Below are 12497 nucleotides of genomic sequence, written 5' to 3'. Positions count from 1 at the left end.
TTTCATCACATTACATCCTTTCTTTCCTGGTTCATATGACTTACAGTTTTCTCACATCTTAAAGTATTTGCAACACTAATTATTCCCAGTCCTGTGATGATTTCTACCGGCTCTGAGAAGGAAACACACACAGCACTTATAATCTCCTTCCCACAGCAACCATGGCAGGATCCTGTATACAGCAAGAGATCAATAAATGTGTTATCTCTATTGCCTATAGTGATATAAATATCTCTGTACAATTCTAGTCCTTTTTGTTGTTAAGAAACTTCTCTTTCTCAGTTTCAACTTCTAACAAATTTCATACTACTTCAGGATTGTTTTGAAAAAAAATGGGCAAGTATAATAAAAAAATTGTCTCCTATTAGATCCATCTCTGTATACACACCACAGCCTCCCACTCATTGAAGAAAACAGAAGTATTTATTTATTTGTAACTTAATGGAAGACTAAGACATTTAATGAGGTGAGATTCCACAGAGAAAAAAGTGCCAGTCTTCCACCATGACAAATCTCTGATTCCAGCCGGTGTTGGAGGTTGAATTTCACAACTAATATTACTTTTTTAAAAATCCAAGAGAGTGATTAAGCATAAAAAAACAACAGAGACTGGCTTGTACCCTGGGGATGCATGGTTCCAGCTTCCAGGCCCCAGCCTCTGGTCCCCAGCAAACTGTAAGACTATTCACCTTCCAGAGGAGGGCTTATGGGCGCCAGGGTCACCTAGCTTCCAGCTCTGCCCTGAGCTCTACATGCCTTCACAAGGAGGGTTTCTAGGACCAAGAAACACACAGTGCCATCCCCCAGTCCATGGCTTTATCCCCTTCCTAAGGAAACCAGCCAGACCTCAAGATTAAATACCCCCATTTTATCTGTTTCTCTAATGAGGCTTTGCCAAGAGCCATTCTGTTAAAGGAGTTCATTAGGCATATGGGCTTTCTAGGAGGTGATTTGGTATTTTGTACAGTCTCTACTGTGATGCACCCCAGGACTGCTTCCAGCCTCTGACATGCTGTCAAGAGCCATTGATTTGTGGAATTTAGTAGGCATGAAGGATCTCTAGAGGTGATCTGGTATTTGCAAGGTCTGTATCGTGATGTACCCCAGAATAGCTTCCAACCTCTGACTATCCTGTCAATTGTGCACTGCTGCATCTCTCTAAAATCTGGCATTAGAGCCAGGCATGGTGGCACATGCCTTTAATCACAACACCCAGGCAGAGGCAGGTAGATCAATCCCAGCACCTAGGGAGGCAGAGGTAGGTGGATCATTGTGAGTCTAAGGCGAGCTTGGTCTACAAAGTGAGTCTAGCACAGCCAAGACTACATTCAAGCCAGGCTGGTCTACAAAACGAGTCAAAGACATCCAAGGTTACACAGAGAAACCCTCGGAAAAACCAAAAAGAAAAAAACATCTGGCAATGGTGTGAATTGCTACTTTCTGGGTATTGACTAGCTCTAATTGAGGAAACTTCCTACAGAATCTTGTTGAGGATGTACTGTTTGTTGTTCAGATGAATTAATCTCTGATTATGGAATTCCTGATTTGATTCAAATACTTTAATAAATTAAATTGTTTTAGATGTTCTAAAACAATCTTAGAGAATTTATGGCTACAATAAATACCTTTGTGGACCTCCAAGTGCCTCCCTAGGGATAGCCTTGATGCAGATTTGTGGCCTCAGATAAGCTTCTTCTTCAGATGGCACCATGAATCCTACTATTCACTATAAATATACGTAAGTTGCTTTCGACTTCCCATGAACCTAAGCTAGATGAGGCTACCTAGAAATATTTAAATTAAGTACAAACCTTAATTTCTAAATATACAAACTGTTCTGCTGTAATTCCTTATGCCTTGTCACTGTGTGGCATCATATGCTGTCATTTTAAATTTATTCAGTTTCTTAGAATGAATGACAGATAAAATTATCGTGCTGAACTCATTATAAACTAAGAGATAGCTGGATAATGTACAGTTAGGTCAGTCCTAATTGATAAGTCACTTGTACGTTTCAGGCCTTGTCAACATTTGTCACTCTGAACTCACTACAAACTTATGTAATGGATACATAGAAAAGAAATGTTTAGCTTTAAAACACATAACATGTTGTATTTTAGAATTCATCTGTTTTTGTGATTAATTGCCCTTATTTGACTGAAGTTAAATTCCCTTTTCTCAGAACTATAAGTACAGTGATCAACAATAAACGCTGTTGAAACTGGGAAGCTCAACTTCAGTTGATGTTAAGTTGCCGAAATTCATCCACCTTTTTTCTTGAATGTATGTGTGTGAGTGGTTTATTTTCTATCTCTCTCTTATTTTTTTCTTTTTAAGTTTTTTTATTTAATTAATTTATTCAGATAACATCTCAATTGTTATCCCATCCCTTGAATCCTCCTGTTTCTCCCTCCCTCCCACTTTCACCCTAGTCCCTTCCCCTATGTCTGTGACTGAGGGGGACCTCCTCCCCATTATATGGTCATAGCCTATCAAGTTTCATCTTGGTAGCCTGCTTATCCTTTCTCTGAGTGCCACCAGGCCTCCCCATCAAGGGGATGTGGTCAAATATGGGGCACCAGAGTTCATGTCAGAGTCAGACCCCATTCTCCACTCAACTGTGGAGAATGTCCTGTCCATTGGCTAGATCTGAGTAAGGGTTCTATGTTTATTGCATCTATTGTCCTTGGTTGGTGCAATAGTTTGAGCAGAATCCCTGACCCAGATCCACCCATCATGATGTTCTTCTTGTAGGTTTCTAGGACCCTCTAGTGCCAATTCAACCCCTACAACTCCCTTATCTATCTATCCTTCATTATTCCTCTTTTTTCTATGACCAAAAAGATTGCGATAAAAAGTGGCAATAAACTTAAAGTGGTTACCCACATCATTTCTGAAAATATCATGGGACAAATTTTGGCCATCCTAGTTGCATATCAGCTACTGAATAACACTCTTTCTGGTCACTTTGGAGAGTTTTCATTCAATCTGTGTCAAGTTAATGACCACTATAGTCTTACCCACTGGATTAGGATACTCTTTCACTTCACCTCTCATTGCCATCGGTTTTCATAAAAGTTCCCTTAGGATCTCCATGGGTGGCTATTCTCCAGGAAGAAATAGGCTGCAAACAGTGCTACAGATTCAGTGATGATTGAATTTATTAACAGCGATTAATAACAGGATTGTCACACTCCTCTGTTTAGCACTTTGAACCTAAATGTCTCTTCCTCGGGTAGGAATATTGCTTCTATGTCAACCAGTCAGGTATTGTAAAAGACAAGATCCAACAATGCCAACAGATCTCCAAAACTGTAAGAAATCTCCATGCCTCTGGCCAGTGGCTCAATGAAAGTCCAACAGGGATTGGGTAATACTCTTCTTACCCTTCTTCTCCTTTTCTTAATCCTACTAGTCACATCCTGCATTATAAACCTCTTGTCTAGATTTCTTCAATAATAAATCCAAATGCTTTCTAACTAGACCTTGAATTATTTGCTATTTCAGGTTTGAAAGTCACTAGCTGTCAGAGACTGGGGACTCCCAAATTATACTCCGGTGATGAAGGTCAAGTTTGTCCCAAGGACTTTGATGCCCGCATTCAACAGGAAGTAGTCTAATGATAATTTCTTCATACCATTTGCTGACTCCCTGATTGTTTAATTACAGTAAATGCAAAAAGGAATACTGTAAGCCCTAACAAATCCATTTGTGATGTGTGTTGTGCAGTGTAAGGTGTTGGCATTCCTTGGCTCTCAACTTTCTCCTCAAAGATGTAACATTTATACACACTTCTCATCAGCAAGACAGGGCATACTCTTCTATGATGTCAAAGCTGTCTTCACTTTCTTTAGTGGCTAAAAAATCTAAAGTTTATTTTTTAGCCAAGAGAAACTAGAGGCGGTCCCCAGATACTTCTGACTATTTCTTTTCATGAGTATTAAGTAACCATCTGGGTAGTGTTTATCACCATCTTGATGATTTCTTTCAAAACACTTTTGCTATGTCAGAAAAAAATTTTTTAAACAAACGCCTTAACTTTAAACAAAACATACAAAGCAAGGCACTTGAAAATAGATTAAATGTTAATAATTTAGCCCCCACCTTCCTCTAATGTGACAACCTTTTCTGTAGAAAACATTGTATCTTTCAGAAGCATCTCAAACACATCTGTAGAGGGAAAGAGGCAAGGCAACATCTAGTTCACTGATTCAACAAAACTATATACAACCTGCATAACCCAATACTGATTGTCACACTCCTCTGTTTAGCACTTTGAACCTAAATGTGAAATGCATATAGAGTAAGTAACAGCCAAGTGCACAGTGTTCTTGTTAGCACAGAATTGTTTAGGATCCTGCAAGGATCACACAGTATATGGACAAATCCATATCAATCATCAGTGATCATGAAAACAGCTTATTGCACTTTTATTAAGTAGACAAAAATATCATATGTCTCCTCTTTAGCATTCACATAAAGAGTAGGAGTATACCACACCCATTCTCAGGTAAACCCAGCTACAACTCTAAACCATTTTGCACTGTTTGTTTTATTTTAAAGATGTATGATAAAATGTCTGCCCTCTCAAATTTTTTAGGAATACAGTGCATAAGTGTTCAGTAGGTGGGTGAGCATACCACAAAAAAGATCTCTAGAGCAATAACCTCATTACAGTACTGACACTCTATACACACTGAGCATAAACCCTTGCAGGGGGAACCACTTTAGTTGGTGGTTCTTTTTATATATATATATATATATATATATATAATTTATTCATATTACACCTCAATAGTTATCCCATCCCTTGGTGGTTCTTAATGAAGTCTCAGTCACAGAATACAGCTCTGCACACAGTGAACATGCACTAACTATCCACAGCTGGTGATCATCAGAAAATGCATGCTGTTCATTCCACCTACTCTGTACAACTGAGTTAAGGAAACATAGGCTTTGCTTTACCTTGGCCAAGCAAGAAGAACATATGTGAAGAAGCCTTAGAAGAAGGTCCTCTCTCTGGTAATGGAAAGAGTCACATCAGCAAGAGTCTTATGAAAAGCACTTATTTCCCGCATCCCCAAATTGCTGTATCAAAGACAGCCTATTGAGTGTCTTCCAGCTGAAAAGCTTCCAACCAATACCAGGCAAAGGAAGAACATAGAAAATCAACAGTGACTTGTTTGATTCCTAGAATCTTATTTTACTTTGACCAGCTTCTTGCAATCAGAAATCAAGAGACAATACTAAATTTCACATGTTTAGCCTGAATACACACACACACACACACACACACACACACACACACACACACACACACTTTTACTTCCTATATTTGAAGTATGGTATGTAGAATATGCCTTTCTGGGGAAAACTTATCCAGACATCAATAATGCTACCCCTTTGTGTGCTTTTGCTATGCAAAACAAGACAAGAACACAGACAAACCCTCCACCAGCAATCTAGCCAGTTTGTGAGTTTGGATGCATTTTAAGTCCAGACTGAGAAGCTGAACAAGAGGTTCAAATCATGAGTTATGCCTTTAACAGAGTCAGCTGTGAATAGCACCAGTGTCACTTCCTGTACCAAACATATCTAGAGAATGTGGAGATGATTACAGGAGAAGTAGTTTTCCACACATGAGACACTTGCCTTGACTTAAGCCTTTCCAGAAAGCTTAAAGCTCTCTAATATACAGTCCTGTTGAAATTCCGTTTGTTCCTCTTTATCTCCTCGGTGCACTTTGTCCTCTGGCTGCTTGCTTCTGTGTTTACTAGATTGCAGCACAGGAGAAATACCTGTTTAATTTCTTGCTTGATGTTGCTTCATTTGGTTTGGGTATTGCTTTCCTATCTGCTTTTGGCCAGAACTTTAGCAAGATTGGTTTCAGTGAAACATTGTCCTTCCATTTAGTAGAAACATGGGGACTCTTACATCCTCTCCCAGCTATTAACCCCCCTCTCTAGGAACAAACATAGGTGGTTTGCTGTTTAACTCTGTCATCTTTTAGTAAGATATGCTATAGATACACAGCTCTTTATATGTTCCCATGCATAGTTCTTATATAAGAAGGGGTAGTGGGCTACGTCAAAGAAAGGAAAGCTGAGGCCAGAAAGATGGCTCAGTGGCTAAGGGAACAGCTGAGCTTGCAGAATACGTGTGTTGAATTTCCAACATGGTATATCATAACCACTTATAACTCTAGTTTCAGGACAGACCCACTTCTGTCCTCTGAGGTCACTATACACACATGACAGACAGACAGACAGACATGCGGGCAAAATAACCATACATGTAAAAGAAATAGCAACTTTACAAATAACAGTAAGGGAACAATGAAGAAAATTTGAGGTAAAGGGATGTAAGAGAACATGCTCATGGCATCGTTCTTTCACTGACAGGGACAAAATGACCTACAGAAACGAAAGTGAGCAAGGCATTGTGGACCAATCAAGGAAAATGAAAAACACTAAACAGTCACCATGAAGATTAAAAAAAAAAAAGATGTTAAATAGAAGAGAGTGAGGAAGCAAGGAATTCAATTGACTTTCGGGTCTGAGAATATGGATGAGATGTGTTTGCAAAGCAGCTAATCAAGAATATAAGTGTGCAAGGAGTATTTAGTTGACTGGAAAGGAGGAGATGGGTGAATGCAGGTGTCCACCTTAATCTACAGACTAACAACTTTGGTTTAGCATGGAAACACAGAAGAAAAAGAATCTATGTATGGGCCCAGTCAATAGAACTTCAAAATATCACCTGTAAAGTCAATTGTCTTTGTTTTGTTTTTCACTTTTGTTTGTTTTTATTTTTTGAGACAGACTTTCTTTGTGTAGCCCTGGCTTCCTTGGACTTTCATTGTAGACCAGGCTGGTCTCAAACTCACAGAGTTCCACCAGCCTCTGCCTCCGTAGTGCTGGGATGACAGGCATATACCACTATACCACTACCATGACACATGGTTAGGAGTCAACTGCTAATGTAGGAATAAAAAAAGTTATTTAAAAATCACAGGGAGTTCATGTCAGATATGACACATATGATAAGCTGATTAATTAAGGATAGTGAAGAATTACATTAATACATTAGAATCCTACTGAAATATATGAGGAAGAATTTCCTCGTAGAAGATAGTAAAGGAAAGGAAAGTGTGTGTGTGTGTGTGTGTGTGTGTGTGTGTGTGTGTGTGTGTTTAAGTGTGATCACACTTCTAAAATCACATGTGTAGGCATGTGACTGTGTTGCATGTGTGTGTGTTTTATCATTCACACCGTGTATACTGAGACAGATTCTCTCTCTTGTCTTGTAACTGAGACAAGTTAATCCCATCTCTAGTCTAGTTAGCCAGTATGCCAGTGAAATCCTCTGTATCAGGTATTATATGCCATCTTTTTGCACCTGCCCTGCCTTTATACTCATTTATGCTTGCTTGGAAAGCACTTTATCTACTTGTTTCTTTCCCTAGCTCAAAAGCAGCAATTGTTTAAGATAAAAAGGCCAATGAAAGTTCTAACATGTTTGTTGGTTGGTTTGTTTGGTTAAAGTGTCAGTGACAACACAGTGAAGTAGAAATTTCAACACTGATAGTGAGTGAATGGTTGTTTCACAATGTATGCCGTCTTTTTAAGCAAAACAAAACAGTTTCCAAGCAGACCTTCTGGAAATTTTGCATTATAAAGTTAGTATTTGCCAAATATAGTTAGCATTTGACAAGCTACATACTCACCTGTCCTTTGCAAAACCCACATCTTAAACTGCCTTAATACCCACCTTACCCTACCCCCCATGCCTGTCATACAAGAGTCAATCAAAGTTTAATATTTAGCCATAGTAAAGCTAGCATCCTTCTGTTATAACTCTTGAAAGCTCAGGAAGGCAACCGTTCACACGAAATAAAATGTGAAGTTCAAAAATTTCAAGGGAGATGATAGAGAAGATACCATTTAAAAAATGCAAAGAAATGGACCTTCTCCAGAGGACATACAAACAAGATCTGACAGCCCACCCTCTGTCTGTCACTGTCACTGTCACAATTACACAGACATTTGTTCTCAGACTTGGGTTTGGTTCCCAGTACCCATGTGGTGGCTCATAACGGCTTGTAACTCCAGTTCCAGATGACACAGTGCCTTCTTCAGGCCTCCACAGGTACTGCGTATGCATGGTACACAAAAACATACATTCAAGCAGAACACCCACATACATACATAAATAAAATATTGAAAAAAATATTTTAGGGCAAGGCTCTATGAAACTCAAGTGCAGATTTAACTCTGAAAAAACAACAGAAGATAGTGGGCAGCTTAGGTAGCACAAAGAACTTGGCAGAATTGTAACAAACATCAAGTTCAGCATCCTCATACATCTGTTGCTGCCAGTGAAGCAGTGCTGATGAGCATCTAATTACATTTTTAATGTTTATTTGAATTCACTCTTTTCATTCAACACTGTTGGATTTCACCAAGGAAATGGTCTTTTTGCTATTGGAGTGCTGGAAGACCAGTGACCCACACAGTTAGAAATATGAAGGCATAAGAGACCTAGTTAAAGTAGTTTTTATAACACAGTCACATGAGATAACTCCCATTAATTAGAGTGATGAATTGCTCCATTCATATAGGAGGAATCCAATTTAGTGACTTCTCCTAGATCAATTATCTCCTACTATCTCATGATGGGGATTAAGTTTTCATATAAGACGTGAAGGGGACAAACCATGTTCAAACCCTTCCAGTTAGTGTGTTCACCAGTGGAATGTGAATTTCAGACAGTTATAGGGGCAGGTTGTCAAATGTGAATGGGTACCAAATTACTAAGTCTGTGCTATCAAGACACTAAAGATGGGTTATCAGGAGGCTAGAAACACCATTTCTAATAGTGTTAAAGAACTTTGTCCAATTTCCCTGTCTTGAGTCATCATTTAAACTGTAAAGTGTAGAAAGGACAGCAAGCTTATGTTTTTCAGTTATGGTAAAAGATTGGTGACCCAAACAATAGCATAGAGAGGAGGATAGAAATCTGAAACAAGTTTCGTTTTCTCTTTTCCACTTATTTATTTATTTATTTATTTATTTATTTATTTAATCACTTTACAGCCTGATTCCAGCCCCCTCTCTTTTCTCCATCCAGTTCTATCCTCACATCCCTATCCCCAGTTTCCCTTTCTCATACTTCTCAGAGAAGGGAAGGACCCCATGGGACACCAACAACCCTGGCACCCCAAATTGCATTAGGACTAATCATGTTCCCACATCCCCTCCCACTGAGGCCAGACAAGGCAGGCCAGCTAGAGGAAAGTCATCCAAAAGCCGATAACAGTGTCAGGGAAAGCCTCTACTCCCATTGTTAAGGGACACACATGATGACCAAGCTACACATCTGCTACATATGTGTAGGGAGTATAATTATAGTCTGACCATGCTATTTGATTGGTGGTTCAGTCTCTGAGACTATTTTTGTCAATAGAGCAATGGAAAAAGATCTTCACAAACCATGTGGGGAAATGCAGCTGTGCTGGTACTGACCATTACTTGTTTTTCTCTGCAGTTGAAACATTACTTGCTTTTCTCTGCAGTTGAAACATTGTGCTTCACTGGTTGCCTTCATTTTCCTTGTTTTGAGTCTCATTATTTGGCCCTTGGTTTGCCTCCTCTTGGAGAAATAGGCAACAAGAACAAACATCAGTCCTAGAAAGTGTTTATGTGTTTTGGAAGTAAAAAGTTGGAAATGTCTATAGATATTGAGACAAAAGGCTGAGACAGGAATGAGAACTTTTAATTTTAAAAGCTCGGATTTTGTTCAAGGAAGGTGTAAAGAATGGATACTGGCAAGGTGGTTTAAATTGAGATGTTTATGGGTTGTGTGAAAGAAAATCTAAGTAGATTATTTGGTGGGGCAGAGTTGGGCGTTTTTAAGGTGAGATTTGGTAACTCGTGGAGCTGAGAAAATTGAGTAATGAGGTAGAATCAGCCTCTTGGCAACTGAAGAGGGAAGGACTAAAAAGGGGGAAGGAAAGTCCGGTGCATAATCAGTGCCTGAAAGGCAATTATATGAAGGGGACCATAGAGCAGAGAGGGACAATGGGAACACTAGCAGAGAGAAAGTCTTGAAGCAAACATAAAAGCTTTACTAGTTTTCTTTGACTACCAATAAGGGAGCATTGTAGGGTGAAGAGGTTACCCATAGAAACAGTTTGGATAAAAGGTGTTGACTAATGGGTTTGAAGCCTCAGAGGCTGGCTAAGGGTAGGTAGTGTTAGGGTTTAGAGATGTAGGCAAAGGGTCTTTCAGTGTAATAGAAAGAGGTGTATGATGTGCAGCATGGGAAGGAGATATAGTATGGGTTTTGGCTGCTCATTCAATATCACATCTTGAAAGGATATATTATTGTAGGAGGTATGATCTGAAAGGCATATGTATGAATTAAAATGTCAAAGACTTTTTCGTTATCCACACAGTTGTCCTAGAATCCTGTGGTCTTGATGGCTGGACAGTGGTCATAGGTCTTCGGCTCCTACACAAAGCAGTGAATCCTTGGCTCTAGGACCCATGTCTGAAAGAAATTTTTTCTATAGGGGAGAAACTTGGGGAAATTGTCCTTAATTTGACAAGGCAGAGTATGGGAATCAAGACAAAAGTGTTTACAGTTTGAACTGAGCCCTGAAGCAGGCAAGGCATGAGGCAGTTTTACTTGGTGGTTAGCATTACCATAATCTAGATGAAATAATTACAGTGCCCTATCTGTCTTCTTTGGAGACACTAGGGTTTATATTAGGCATGAATAAATCTCTCTAATGGGAGGATGATCATTTAAAATATTATATTAAGGAGATATCTGAAGAGTGTGAGGTTCATTTGTCTAGTATGATTTTAGGCTTAGCTTTGTAGGGTTTGTCTAGTCCAAGGAAGGAGGGAAAGTGTGGAAAAATGAAACTCCACTGAACAAAGTAAGGATGTGAGGTAGCCTTGGAAGTTTAGAGCATAATTAAGATATAAGAGATTTGGGATCCTATGTTTGTGTAAGCTGTAAGGGGAGTTTTGTCAGAGGAAAAGATGAAGCGGGAAGTTTAGAACAGGAAAGGGTTAAGATGAGAGAGTAGCTGAAGAGGAAAGAGAAGGCAGAGGTAGGTTTGGTATAACAAGACCATAAAGCTGAGTGGCCACCAAAGAGAAAGGAAAACTGCCAGTCAACCTGACCCAGACAGAATGTGCTAACAGTGGTCCACAGGAGTCCACCATGGCTGCTGTGGTGTGGTGCATTGTTCCACCTCCAAAAGACAAAACAGGGAAATTCAACTCTCATCATTTTATGTCTTGGGGAGTGGTTAGGATGGGAACTAAGGGGAAAACTCACCAATTAGCCACTATTGGACGAAGTGAACCAGTATCAGCAGTATGGAAAGTGTAAAAGCTGTTTTTGGGATACTGTAGACCTTTTCAAGTTATTACCCAAGTCACGGAAGCACTGAAAGTGAGATCAACCTCCAGGAACCAGTACCACACATACACAGATGCCGAATTCTTAGTACAAAGAAGATTTATTACCTCTGAGTTGTAGAGAGTGGTGGAGCTGCAAAGGAATCATCATCATCATCAGCAGCAGCAGCAGCAGCAACAGCAAGAACAAGAAAAGCAAAAGAGCGTTAGAGACTGTTTCTGTAGGAGTGCTCTTTAAAAAGGGGGAAAGGGGGATTGTGTGTTAGGGTGAGGACCTTAACCATGAGGACATCTTAACCAAATGATGAGATTTTGACTCATGGACCTTGGTAGTTGTTCATAATTGAATTAGTGGACAAATAATGGAACAGACCTTTTGGACCAGTGTTAGGAATATAGTGGTTTTATGCTAGGGAGAGAAAAGGGATAAAGGGACAAAATCTATCTGCAATGTTTGCCCTGGTTGGGCCAGGGTTTGTACTCTCAGCCCATTGTGTGCCATGATTGGGGCTGCTTAGTGCTCCTTCATTTCTCTGTGCATTTTGACTGCTTTCAGTAAACTTGAAGGAAGTTAGCATTGGCCATTAATTTTCAGTATTTTACAACTTTAAAAATATACAACTACAAAGAATTAAAAAGCAACAACTACAAACAAACAAAAAACAGTTCTTATGGAACATGCCTGTAATTCCAGTACTCCAGAAGCAAATACAAAAGGATTCCAGGAATGTCAAACCTTGCCTGGTCTATTTAGTGAGTTGCTGATTACCTTGGGTTAGCAGGACTCTATATTTTTAGATTCATACAATCAAATTCATACAATCAAATGTCAATAATAAAACTACATCTTTATACAAAACAAGAATTTAAAAGGAACCCTCTGTCTAGCACAAACAAGAGAAACTTCTGCAAAACCGATGAACTAATTAGAACTGATTAGATCATTGATAAGTGACTGTGGGAGGTATCAATGTTGCAGGACAAGATACAAATTATCTGGGGACATTTTTTACCCTCTTATAGACATTTTTAAAAGGGCAATGAGTTATTTTTCTCTTTATT

The 12497-nt window shown here is 39.2% G+C and overlaps 1 protein-coding gene and 1 long non-coding RNA gene across 3 annotated transcripts in view; one reads left to right on the top strand and one right to left on the bottom strand.

Moving 5' to 3' along the window:
* The window catches only part of IAPP (islet amyloid polypeptide), a gene marked incomplete at its 5' end in the record, with an annotated part of 432665 nt that overhangs the window by 136661 nt on the left and 283507 nt on the right, over nt 1-12497 (top strand). The gene's annotated exons all lie outside the window — the stretch shown is intronic.
* On the bottom strand, nt 4963-11715 carry LOC311588543. 2 transcript variants are annotated; one of them, XR_014776244.1, is made up of 3 exons: nt 11544-11715; nt 5592-5962; nt 4963-5015 (listed from the first exon to the last, which is right to left on the bottom strand). It is a non-coding gene; the product is annotated as an uncharacterized lncRNA (long non-coding RNA). The 2 variants fall into 2 exon arrangements; XR_014776245.1 differs by having other exon boundaries at nt 4966-5015; nt 5649-5962.

The sequence above is a fragment of the Acomys minous genome (assembly GCF_964271855.1).
Source record: "Acomys minous genome assembly, chromosome: 17".
Lineage (NCBI taxonomy): Eukaryota > Metazoa > Chordata > Mammalia > Rodentia > Muridae > Acomys > Acomys minous.
Note: the sequence above shows the minus strand (reverse complement) of the source record. Positions and strands in the feature narration are given on the sequence as shown.